Here is a 12,765-nt window from a genome sequence, read left to right on the forward strand (position 1 = left end):
AGATCAAGGTCGTACTATATGACCTCATTTAACCTTAATTACTTCCACAAAGGCCCTATCTCCAAATACAGTCACATTTGGGTCTAATGCTTCAACATATGAAGGGGGAGGAGCGGCACAATTCAGTCCACAGGAATCCCTTTGCTCTGATAGTCATATCTCTGGCAATAATTTCATTTGGCTCTCAGTGTACTGAAAATAAGCACTTCCCGAGGCCTGAGCTCATTACTTCTTCTCTGAATAACTTTACCAATAACTTTGCATGACAAACACATGTTTTTGAAAAACTTAACTTGATATAAAGATACATATGGGAAGATATGTGTGTGCGTGTTTGCGTGTTTGTGTGTGTGTGTGTGTGCAGAAAGAGGGAGATTCAAAGTTCATTCATTTCTGTGTCATCAGACACCTTTAGCTATTACCTTAAGATCTGGGTCCTAAAACATCCAGTGTCACCTACTTAGCTAGGCTGGTAGGTAGATGGGCAGCTTTCGTGCTAGGAACTAGAACTCAGTGACCAAAGTGGGTATACATGAAGTAACTAGATTCAGAATAAACAATGCAAGCCAGGATTAGAGCATTTTGTTTTGCCTTCTCTTTTGTGTAAAATGTGCTTATGTTCAAGTATAGAACCAGAAGACTATTTGGGGTCAGGATTTAAAATAGCCCCACTTTTTGTATGTCCAAGTAGCATCTTTGTCTTTGAGTTCTTGTATCTGAAGTAAAAAACTAAACATACAGAAAAACCTAAATCAAATATTTTGGCCCTTCCCTGGTCTTCTTACCATGGGCTGACTCTATTCTGCATGTATTTTTCCCCATGACATCTGAAGTACAATATAGAAATTCATCCTTCTAGTGAACTGGGCCTTTTCCCAAGATTTTTATTTTGCATTTAACAAAATAACAGCAAATTTCAGGTATTAGAAGGATCGAAACAACCTCTTCTATTCTGTTGTCCTTAGAACACCATCTTTTATTCATAGCTTCTCTTGTGGTGCTGGGAGGCAGATTCTGTTGCTATAGCAACGCCCTGCATATCCTTGGGGATAGCTTACAGTTTTACTTTTTTTTTGAACAACAAAGAGCCATTGATACTACATGTTGCCAAAGGTTACAAAAGTTGAATTCTAAAATGAAAATATTTCTTCTATAGAAGTGGTACACCATATGCGTCCCACAAATTCAAAGAGATATGTAAGGATATGACCTTTGTGTGAACACTGATGAATCTAGCATAATACTGCTTGGCTTCAATGGATTATTCACAGCAGAAGTAGTTGAAGTGTATGCCTTGTTTTCTAAGACCACTGTGGGGGATAAGGGGCTTATTCCCAGTATCTATAAAGATCCAGGAGCAAGAAAAGAAAAAAAAAAAATCAAAGGTACCATCACTTATATTTTGTTTGTTACTTAGTAATCACCTTCCCATCCTCACCCCCACCAAAATGAACTGCTATATCAAAATCCAATTACACTTTGACAGTAAATAGATCCTTAAAGAGTGGTTGTGGCTGAATCCTTGTTACTCAGAATGATATTAAATATACGAGAGCCTCAAGAGCTCTGAAATCCGTATTCCTAGCTCCGCTTTAACTGGATTCTCTTCATGAAAAAAAAAAATTTCCTTAGCTACCTGTTTTGTAAAACCAGGAAAAATATTTCTTTTCAAGTATTCTTTTCAAGATAAGTTATCTCATCCCCCTAGAAATCTGAAGGGACGCACTGAGAACCACAGATGAGGAGTGAGAGGCCCCAAAGAGTCGCTTCCTGGGAAAACAACCGTAAGAGTCTAGAGAGGATCAGGACGTGGGAATCTGGATTTTGCTCAATAAAAAGAGAGGAAGCTACAGGCTGAAAATGTAGGTAAAATACAAGAATGAATCCCAGTCTCCTCCACTCACTACAGCCTGTGCAAATTCACTTGGGTTAGAAGGCCCTCCCAACAGACCAAGGAAACCCCGTAATTCAAGGTCATTCATTCATTCATTCATCATTATTTACTAGGTATATGTTATGTTCCAAGCCACTTGAAAGCTTTTCAAATGCTTACTACATACCTGATTGTACTCTTGAAGACTTAGTCCCTAATAAAGTCTCTACTGATAGTTTCTATAGCTATAGTACAGAGAACTGTATTAAAAATAACAGAGTTACAAGGTAATCATAGCTAGTAATAACAGCCATACAAACAGTGGCATCTACCACTGAAAGAAACCAAGTTTCCTTGGAGAAATGACTGGCTCACAGCCGTGAGCATCTTGTTGTTCAAGGAAGCCAGGAAATGCTTCAACACCAATAGACTCATGTCAAAAGAATAGTGGTGCTGGTTTGCGGCCACATCCCACCTTGAGCATCAAAATTAATGACAGAAATAATATCCTAAATGAAAAACAAATGCATGAGTCCATAGTGAAAGTCAAGAGAATAAGAAAGTGGGGCGAGGGGAGAGTAAAGAGTACAGAAAGGGGAAAAACAAAAGAGCAAAGTTCTACTTTACAGGAGAATACCAACTGTTACGGATGAAATTGTGTCCCACCCAAAATTCATTTGCTGAAGCCCTAACTCTCAGTGTGACTATTTTTGGAGGTAAGGCCTTTGGGGAGGTTAAATTAAAGTTAAATGAGGTCACAAAGATAGGACGGTAATTCTACAGAACCTGTGTTCTCATCTGAAAAGCAAGAAACACAAAGGGGTTCTCTCTTTCCACACAGCAAACAGAAGAGGCCCTGTGAAGATATTGGAAGACAGGTGTCTACAAGCCAGGAAGAGAGGCCTTGCCAAAATCCAACCCTGATGACAATTTGATCTTGGACTTCTGCCCCTGGAACTGTGAGAAAAATACATACTTTCTACTATTTAAGCCACTCAGTCTGAGGTATTTTGTTTTGACAGCCTGAGCCACACAGCTAATACAACAGCTAACAAATATTAAGAAAATGACAGAACTGGGGCACCTGGGTGGCTCAGTGCATTAAAGCCTCTGCCTTCAGCTCAGGTCATGATCCCACAGTCCTGGGATCGAGCCCCACATCAGGCTCTCTGCTCCGTGGGGAACCTGCTTCCTCCTCTCTCTCTCTGCCTGCCTCTCTGCCTACGTGTGATCTCTGTCAAATAAATAAATAAAATATATATTTTTTTTTAAAGAAAGAAAATGACAGAACTGAAAAAAAAAGTCACCATTTCTTAACCCACTATGTAAGAATCACTAACGGATGCTATAATCACTGGGTTTACTGGTTTAAAAATATGTCCACAGAGGTTAACTTTACAATGGGGAAATTGGGTATGCCATCACCATTGTAACAAAATGATCAAACTTAGCACCAAGAATAATGGGAAAAACTGCATAGGGGGCTCTTGATGGAAATGTCCGTCACCTACCCAGTATTCTTGCCAAGAATGTTTAACCTGAATCCAGTCATGAGAAAACAATGAGATGAATCCAAGAAAGGGAGATATTTGCAAAGCAACTGACCTAGCTCTTCAAAACAGAGTCAGTATCAGAAACAGAAGAGACTACTTAAAGTCTCAAAGTCTCTAAACATCACAACCAAATGAAACTAATAAACCTTGCTTGAATCTTAGGTCAACAAAAGTAAATGAACAGACATATTGGGTATAAATGAGGAAAGTTTTTTTAAGTAGGCTCCAATGTGGGGCCTGAACTCAGGACCCTGAGATCAAGACCTGAGCAAAGACCAAGAGTTAGATGCTCAACCGACTGAGCCACCCAGGCACCTCATAAATAAAAGGCGTACATTAGATGGCAAAATTTGATTAGTGTTTACTTTCTGAGGTGTGAATAGTACAGTGGTGATATGGGAGAATGTCCATATTCTCAGGCAGTTTGCACTGAAGGGCTCATGGGTGAACTGCCACAATGTCTGCAACTTCCTTTTAAATGGTTCAACAACAAGAACAAAAGACACATCTATACATACCTACAGGCACAGCCGTACAAGCACACTGCAAGCCTGCTTCCAGACCATGGCAATAAAGCAGGTATCGCAGTAAAATGAGTTGAAAGAATTCTTTGGCTTCCCAGTGCATATAAAAGTTATATTAAGTAGTCTGGTAAGTGTGTAATAGCACTATGCTAAAGTAGTACCTATCTTCATCAAAAAATACTTTATCGCTAAAACTGCTGACCATCATCTGAGCTTTCAGCAAGTGCAATCACAAATCACAGATCACCGTAATAATCATAGTAATAATGAAAGAGTTTGAAATATGGTGAGAGTCCCCAAAGTGCAACACAGAGACACAAAGTGAGCAAATGCTGTTGGGAAGATATGGTGTTAATAGACTTGCCACAACCTTCAACCTTCAATTTGTAAAAAAGTCCAGAATCTGAGGAGTACAATAAAGTGAAGCACAATAAAATGAGGTTTTGCCTGTAAATAAATAAGAGAGCAAAATAAAGCAGATAGAGTAAGATATCAATAATTGATTAATGTAGATAAAAGATCTTCAGTATTTGATGTATTATTCTTTCAACGTTACTATAGTTTGGAATTTTTCAAAATATATAGCTTAATAAAAATAAACAATGCAAAGATAATAAAATGTTTGATATTTTATGGCATGCAGCTCCCTTTAACTACTGGCCATGCAACTAACAAGACGAAATAGTGTAATTTAATGGTTACAGGGGATGGATGTTGGTTCACAGACCAATGTTCAATGCTCCTTTCATACCTTAAGCAAGGAACAGCCCCAAGCTTTAGATTTTCTGCAGTGAAATGATAATCATATCTCACTGGTGTACAGTGGAGAAGATTTAATGAGGTTTATAAAAAATGTCCGGCACAGAAGAAGGCACTAGTGGATTACCTGGTGGAATGAGGACAGGACTTCGAGGTTATTTCGCCGCCATTACCTGCTCCACACTCTGCTGAAACTCTGACCTCACTCACTCACAATGAGAACCTACATTATATTATCAGTGACCGTTTTTGTGGCAAGAGTGTCTTCAACCAAATGAAAATGTCCTTAAAGGCAGGAATCAGGACTTAACCCAAATGTCTGCATCTCCTAAAGAACCTAGTTAAACTTGGTTACTCATGGTGGTATTTCCTCTGCCTGCTATGCTAGATCAGGGCTTCTCAACTCTAGCTACATATTGGAATCACCTGAAAAGCTTTAAAAAAAAAAAAATTCTGATGCTTTGACCCCCACCCTGAGATATTGTTATTTCGTTGGTCTGGGGTGGGACCTAGGCCTCAATATTTTCTAAAATTCCCATGGTGTTTGTAAAAAGTTAATGTTTTGTGTTTCTTCTTAGTGAAATGTTAGCGCTACTGCTGCCAACTTTCCACCCGCTTTGGAGGAAGCTGGAGTACCAGAGGGAGGCAGGTATGTAGTCGCACCTAGGATCAGTGCTCGTCCTCCGATTTCTTGAGCAACCTCAGATGGTTTGTTTTTGTTTTTGTTTTTTTTTCCCTCAGATGGTTTCTAACACCTTCATGCAGGTTGGATAAAGGAGGGAAAATATCTTTTTCCTCTATCCTTCTGGGACCACTCTAATGAGAGACAGATTAACAAGAGGAAAATATACACATTTATTTAATATACATTTTACATGACACAGGAGCCTTATAAGGAAGTGAAGACCCAAAGAAATAATTAAACCTGAGACTTTTTATATTAGGTTTGATGAAGAGTGGAAAATTGTGGGAAAATATGATGAGCCAGAGGGCATGGGGTAAGCATAGTGACCTGGGGGAAGCTTAGCCAATCTCCTCTTCTGTGTCCCCTCATCTTCAGAGAGAAGGATGCTCCTTTCCTCTGGGTATAGGGAAGTCACCTCTCACCTGAGGTTTCATGACCTTCTTCAGGGGAAGGTCAGAAAGTCCTTCCTGCACCTGCTGTTTCTCAGACTCCTTCAGCTTAAAACAGTCAATATGCCAAAGTCCAGTGTTTGGGGATAGGGATTCCGGAACCTCATGTGTTGTTAATATAAAATGGATCTATCTGGGCTTCAATTTATCAAAATAGATAGTTATACCTAATGCTCTTTCTTCAGTTGGTGAAAACCGTAAAGGCAAGTAAACCAGAAGTCTGGGTGAGGTTTCACAGCACAATCATTGCCTGAACAGTACAGATGTTCACGGTTTTACTACATTATTTGATCATTCGGACTTTCGCAATTCAGAAAACATTTTCATTCGTGCCCTAGAGAAACCAAATCAAAAGGTAGACCATTTGAATGAGAGAAGAAATGGAGATGTGTAGGAGGGGATATCAGAATCAGCAAGCACAATAAGAATATGAGAATATGAACATTTTAGCACATCTATCTAGCCAGCTGCCAATGTTGAAAAACAAGTTCCTGATAAAAATATACCTAGGTTGGGGGAACTAGATGGTGGGTATTAAAGAGGGCACGGATTGCCTGGAGCACTGGGTTTGGTGCAAAAATAATGAATACTGTTATGCTGAAAATAAATAAAAGAACAACAAAAAAAGAAAAAATATACCTATGTTACTGTTACACTGAAAAGAAAAAAAAATATGTGTGTATATATATATATATATCTATATATATATATATACACACACACACACACACACACACACACACCTAGGTGCTGGTTGGAATGCTGAGCATGTCCCATAATCCTTCAACCACGACAGCCCCTCTATCTTGGCTACAACCCAGGTGATCTGACATATCTAGGTTTCATTTCCCTGCCCTTGGTTGTGCCCTTAGAGACCTTGAATGCTGGGAAGGCACCATGTGCCATCAGTAAATATAAAAAGAAAAGGCACTCACGGTGCACAATAAGATATAATTACTAATAAGGCTCCTGCTTCTTCAAAGGAACCAGGACTAGACTACTACCCAAAACTAACCAATTCCTCACTAACGGCCACATAATCATGGATAAGTTACTTAACCTCTCAATGTTCAAGTTTTCCTGTCTGTCAGAGATAATAAAGGGCTTAATTCATAGGGTGGTTATGAGGATTCAGTAAGAGAAGGCATGTCAAATGTTTAATACAGTTCCTTCATACATAGCATCATTGGCTAAATGGAAACTATTACTATATTATTAATATAGTAGTAAATCCAAACCCAGCAGTTTTGTGCATGCAAAAACAAATGAATGGAAATCCAAATTAACCCCTATTTCTGTTAATTTGTATATGAGAAAGCTTTGAAATTTCAGCAGGTGGTGATGGACTGATGTATGCCAACTTTGTTTTTGACAGTATCTTCAAACAAAATTTAGGTATTTAAACCCACTGTCCTTTAAAAAAAAAAAAAAACAAAAAACCAAAGATAAACCACTTCTAGAAAAGATGGCTTCAAATTTTATAAGTTGCCATTTCTCCTAACTAAACCTAAGACACGCCCTCCAAATTAATAACAAAGTTCGTATTACAGTGGGAACAATCCCACTGTAACACAGTGTAATACAGTGTAATGCAGTGGGACTGTTCCCACTGTAATACCAAGACATTCAGTTAACTAACAATGAGGCATTTGAGACTTTAAATTTTTAACTGAAAAGAATAAAGCAAATGAGATTTAAAAACCATGTTGGGTAAGAAGAAATCGAAGAAAAACAATCTATTAAAAGTTGGAAACCAAGGGGCACCTGGATGGCTCAGTGGGTTAAAGCCTCTGCCTTCGGCTCAGGTCATGATCCCAGGGTCCTGGGATTGAGCCCCACGTCGGGCTCTCTGCTCAGCAGGGAGCCTGCTTCCTCCTCTCTCTGCCTGCCTCTCTGCCTACTTGTGATCTCTCTCTGTCAAATAAATAAATAAAATCTTTAAAAAAAAAAAAAAAAGTTGGAAACCAAAGGAGCAAAAGAGATATGATAAGCCTTAGTGGAACAAAGGAAGGAAGAATTTAATGATTACTTCATGAAAGGAAGAAAAAACTTTTCTTCTACTTTCTCAGGTACAGAACATGGAGTCCTTCAAATTAAACAGATAAAAGGCAGATTAACAGGAAAAAGGTACACAAAGTGCACTGATCTTAATATTAACACCATGCACAGGGGCATCACAAAAAAGAAGTGAAAACTGAAAGAAGTGGTTAGACTGTCATGAGCTGTGGAGAAATGGTTAGACACAGGAGGTGGGAGAGCAGGGCACCTAAGAGCAGTAAATTGTGGGAAGGTGGCTGTTCAGTGAGGTTCGTTAGGCACTCATCTTTGTGCTATCTTGGTCTTCCTGGTACAGGACGTGGGAACACCTTTACAAGTGGAAGTTTCTGCCCTGCTTTTAGGGCAGATAATGGAGAGGACAGAGAACTCTTTCTCTGTCTTTCTCAATTGCCTCTCAAATATCAGCTCAAGGTAATCCTTACGCCAATGGGACATATCTGGGGCTGGCACATTCTGGACCCCTTCACTGGAAAGCAGCTGAGGACTCACGCTGAAGTTTCCTAAGGCAAGCTGCTCTGAATAAAACATAAAATTGTTCTACCATGTAGCTGAAGTACCCTCAAGGAGAAATATTCGAAGTGGATTAGACAGCATATAACAAAAGAAAGCTAAAGATTTCTTATCATGAAGGATGAAAGAAAGGGAATTGATTTTTTAAAAGATTTATTTATTTTAGAGAGACAGAGAGAGAGAGAGACCATGCACACACGAGTGAGGGGAAAGGCAGAGGGAGAGAATCTCCAAGCAGACAGCCTGTGTGGGACTCGATCGCACAACCCAGGAGATCACGACCTGAGCTGAAACCAAGAGTCTGACGCTCAACTTACTGAGCCACCCAGGCACCCCATGAATTGGTTTTTAAAATGCTAAAACAAGAAAAGCTGAATGGTATCAAACGCCCCCCCCCCACCCAGGGAAATTTTGACATTATTCTTGTTAACTTTTACTAGAGCTTAAAATGTTGAAAAAAAATTTAGTGAAAGTATCACAACAAATAAAGATAGCCAGACAGATAGAGAGAGAGAGAGAAAGAGAAAGAATGTAAATCAATTTTACCTTTAGTAAACTCAACATGAGGTAGACCATCTAAATTTAAAGATTCTAGCCCTTAACAAAGAAAAACTGATTCATACTCTAAAGAAACAATTCTAGATAAAATGTAACGAAAGAAAGTGTTTCTTTTAAGTCCAGGTACTAGGTAGGCCTTTGGCAATCCACTGAACCTTTGTGGGTCTCAATCCCACTAAGTATACAAAAGACTAAAATGGACCCTGAAGTGGCCTCCCTCATAAAATTGTGTTTCAGTATAAATGCATAGGACTCTCTTGTTAAGATGTGACTCTTCCTTTACCTTCAGTCACACTTTTAAAATTGAATACATTCCTCATAAAAATAGTTGTGTTATATATGACACAATAAAAAACATGCTTTCTCCTGAGCTCCTTTTATAGAACAGGATTACGGGTATCTTTAGGCTCCCAAAATCTTATAAAACCAAAATGTGGAACATTTTAAAATATACTGCTATCTCGAGAAGTTGTAAATTTTTTTTTAATTTTATTTTTTAATTTTATTTAAATTCAATGAATTAACATGGAATACATTATTTGTTGCAGGGGTACAGGTCAGTGATTCATCAGTCTTATATAATACCCAGTGCTCATTACATCACACGCCCTCCCCAATGTCCATCACCCAATTACCCTCTCCTGCCAGCCCCCTCGCAAGAAGCTATAAAATTTTTAATCAAGTTCTAATAAGTAAGGTTGGCTTGCCATGAATTGTTCATACTGTTATTAAAATGACACTTAGAAAAATTACAGAACACTTTTCAAATTTCATGAGCATCTGAATATCAGATCTCTAGATATTTGCATAGATCACATATTTAAGTTTGAGGGACCAACGCCTCTCCCTCAGACACTTATACAGCAAGAAGCAACAGTGTGGGGTCAATCATAATTAAGCATGCTGTTATTGATCATGTTGACCCAAAATGATCCATGAACTTTTTCCAGTTGTTCTTTTCCTTTATCTTTTTGCAAAACTTCAAAAACTCTTATTTTTATCCTGTATCTTGGAGTAAAAGCTTTCAAAATTATGCTCATGTTTTAAAGGTATAATCCTACATGTGTAAAAGTTCTGGTTCCCAAAGCATATTTTCTGGTCCCTTAAGAGCTTGAAACTAACTGAGCACAGTACTATGGGGAAGGTTTCCCGTGATCACCTTTCCCTTTTAAGAAGGCTTTTTCCAGTTCAATTGGGTGACCCTTTCTTTTCTTTCTAGTTATTGGGGGCCTTTTCCAAGTACTACCAAATAGGAAATTACCACAAAGACAAGTGGAAGGAAAAAACATTTTTAAAATAACTTCACACACCACCTGCAATTCTGGTAAATTCCTTGCTCTCAGAGTGTGCGGGCATTTTTGAGATTTCGGTCCAATCAGTCGCACTGCCCCCCCATGGGGATCCGTGTTCCCTTTTCAGTTCAGTAATCAAATAGCTCTGACTGGTCCATGTCTGCTTTTGTCCACTTCTGACCTACATGTTCCCGTGAGGGACATCTTTGTCTCACTTTTCTTTGGTCACTGAGTTCATGCACCTCAATAGGCTAAGTCTGGCAGTCCATTAACGAGAATTCTCAGCTCAGCCCTAGGCCACCCAGAAACCCCGGTTGCATGTTCTCGCTGAATGGCTTCACTGGTGGCCCATTCAAATGTGCTAATGTCAGAAAAAAGGGTTGAATGGGGCGCCAATGTACACCATTGCCGAGGCAAAGTGACTGGGCTTCCAATAAAGCCTCCCCTGGGGTGACGTTAAGCAGAGTTATCAATGGCGCAAAGGCTGAGCCGGGGCTAATGCTCCAATCATGCCAGCAACAGGGGGCACAGATGCAGCCACTTCAGCATGAAATCACAGTGCAGAGTTCACCTGCAAGGCAATCCTCTCTCCAGCTTCCAACCTGCAGATAAATGTGCAGAGACACCTCCTTCTCCCACTGGCTCTGGGGCAGGCTTGAAGAAGACATTTTGGGTGGGAAAGGCTACGGGCATTGTTTGTTCCCCATTGTTCTGAGGTTTACTTCTCCTGTTGAAAAGCTTTCTTAAAGCCCCTTTATTTTCTCATAGACCGTACAGAAGCAGAAAAAGCATTGTCTCAAGGCTCACCCCCAAAGCATTAAAAAGGCATTTCACTCAGCAAAAGAATATTTTGATTATGCAAAACAGATGTCACATCCCAGCCCCGTGTTGCTAAGTCTCACAAGAGAACATCTTGAACTGCAACGAAATTATGAAGGTATGATGACTAAACCAGTCCTGCGGTCCCTCCTCCTATAATCAGGGCAAATGAAAGGGAAAAGAAAGGAAGACACAACTCCCCATTTTTCCTTCTAAATGTGTCCGAGAAGAAACATAAAAGCAACCAGCAAGTCAGGATTTTTAAAATTCTTTTTCAACTCACCGAAGACCCCTGGATTTCTGAGTTATTCACAGACACACAGCATTCCCACACATCAGCCTGGAAGAATAACACAAAATCATAGTCCCACTCTCGCCCAAACTTGCCACCAACATGAACCAGTACCACTGTCTCCCCGATTCCTAATCCTTAAATCCTGGTGACAGTCTGCAGAGCCGGCCATGGTCATGAGAACCTCAGCCTTTCAGGAACCCCCAACATTTTGCTGGGCCACTCACTACAAGTCAACATATACAAAAACAATTTCATTTCTTCAGCTCCTTCAAAACTGTTTCTCCACTCCTGAATCAAAAATACCAACACACCTGGGTGGCTCAGTGGGTTAAAGCCTCTACCTTCGGCTCTGGTCATGATCTCAGGGTCCTGGGATGGAGTCCCGCATCCGACTCTCTGCTCAGCGGGGAGCCTGCTTTTCTCTCTCTCTCTCTCTCTCTCTCTGCCTGCCTCTCCATCTTCTTGTGATCTCTGTCAAATAAATAAATAAAATCTTTTAAAAAAAATACCAGCACACCAAAGAGTATAGGATATCTCAACATCTCAGCTAATTTTGGAACACTGTCATTTTCTTGGGGGATAAAGCACACAGTACACACACAAACCAAAAATGGAATTCAACCCACGTGGAAGTAATTCTTAAATAGTCCAGAGTGCTCACCTTGGGGCTCTCCCAACTACAGAGTAGGCACTGAGAACTCATTTTGATCCAGGTTAAAGAGGGATTGGTTTTGTGGAGGGCACTCTCTGGGGCCCACATTATCTATTCGGTCCCTGCAAAGAGGTCTTCGTTGGGCTTTGTATTTGACGGCCAAGCCAGCAGCTGGTGCTGGACAACTGTCCTTAGAGGAGACTTCTTTTAAAACTACAGCCCTAAGTTGATTCCTACACAGTCCTGTTGCTCACATATATTAAGAGATTCAAGGACAGTGGTTCCTGGGCACTAGAGAGAAGATGATGGGTCCTCTATCCTAAAAGCCTCTAGCCTAAAAATCTTTTTTTCTTTTTCCTTTGCAGCCACATAAAAGGTTTCTCCCTCACTGTCCCTCATCTTCTAATACTAAAGAAGCAACTAAAGAAGATTTTGCAAATTATTATAATTTTATGTAATAGGTAATTCATTTATTTCCCTAATTTTTATAATGGATGTGGATTGTTTTCATACTCAGAAAAGGAGTTATTTTTTAAATAGTAAAGTTAATTGAGCCTCAATCTTTTATTCCTTGGAAGTAGAATTTTGCCCTCAAATCCCTAAGATAAACTAAATATTTGCATGACATCCTAGTAAGAGAAACTACTGGCTGATTTTTGAAAAATGAAATTCAAGTTACTCAATCAAGAAAAAAATTTGCTGTCTTCTCTCTCCATAATTTCCCTCCTTCTTAATCAT

General features: G+C 39.6%; 1 long non-coding RNA gene across 1 annotated transcript; it reads left to right on the forward strand.

Annotated features, from left to right (window-relative positions):
* The first annotated feature begins 1,105 nt into the window (after positions 1-1,105).
* On the forward strand, positions 1,106-12,744 carry LOC309868236. The gene is made up of 5 exons (XR_014313593.1): positions 1,106-1,385; positions 2,715-2,832; positions 5,288-5,358; positions 11,030-11,198; positions 12,393-12,744. It is a non-coding gene; the product is annotated as an uncharacterized lncRNA (long non-coding RNA).
* Positions 12,745-12,765: the final 21 nt, after the last annotated feature.

This window comes from Mustela nivalis, assembly GCF_964662115.1.
Source record: "Mustela nivalis genome assembly, chromosome: 6".
Classification (NCBI taxonomy): domain Eukaryota; kingdom Metazoa; phylum Chordata; class Mammalia; order Carnivora; family Mustelidae; genus Mustela; species Mustela nivalis.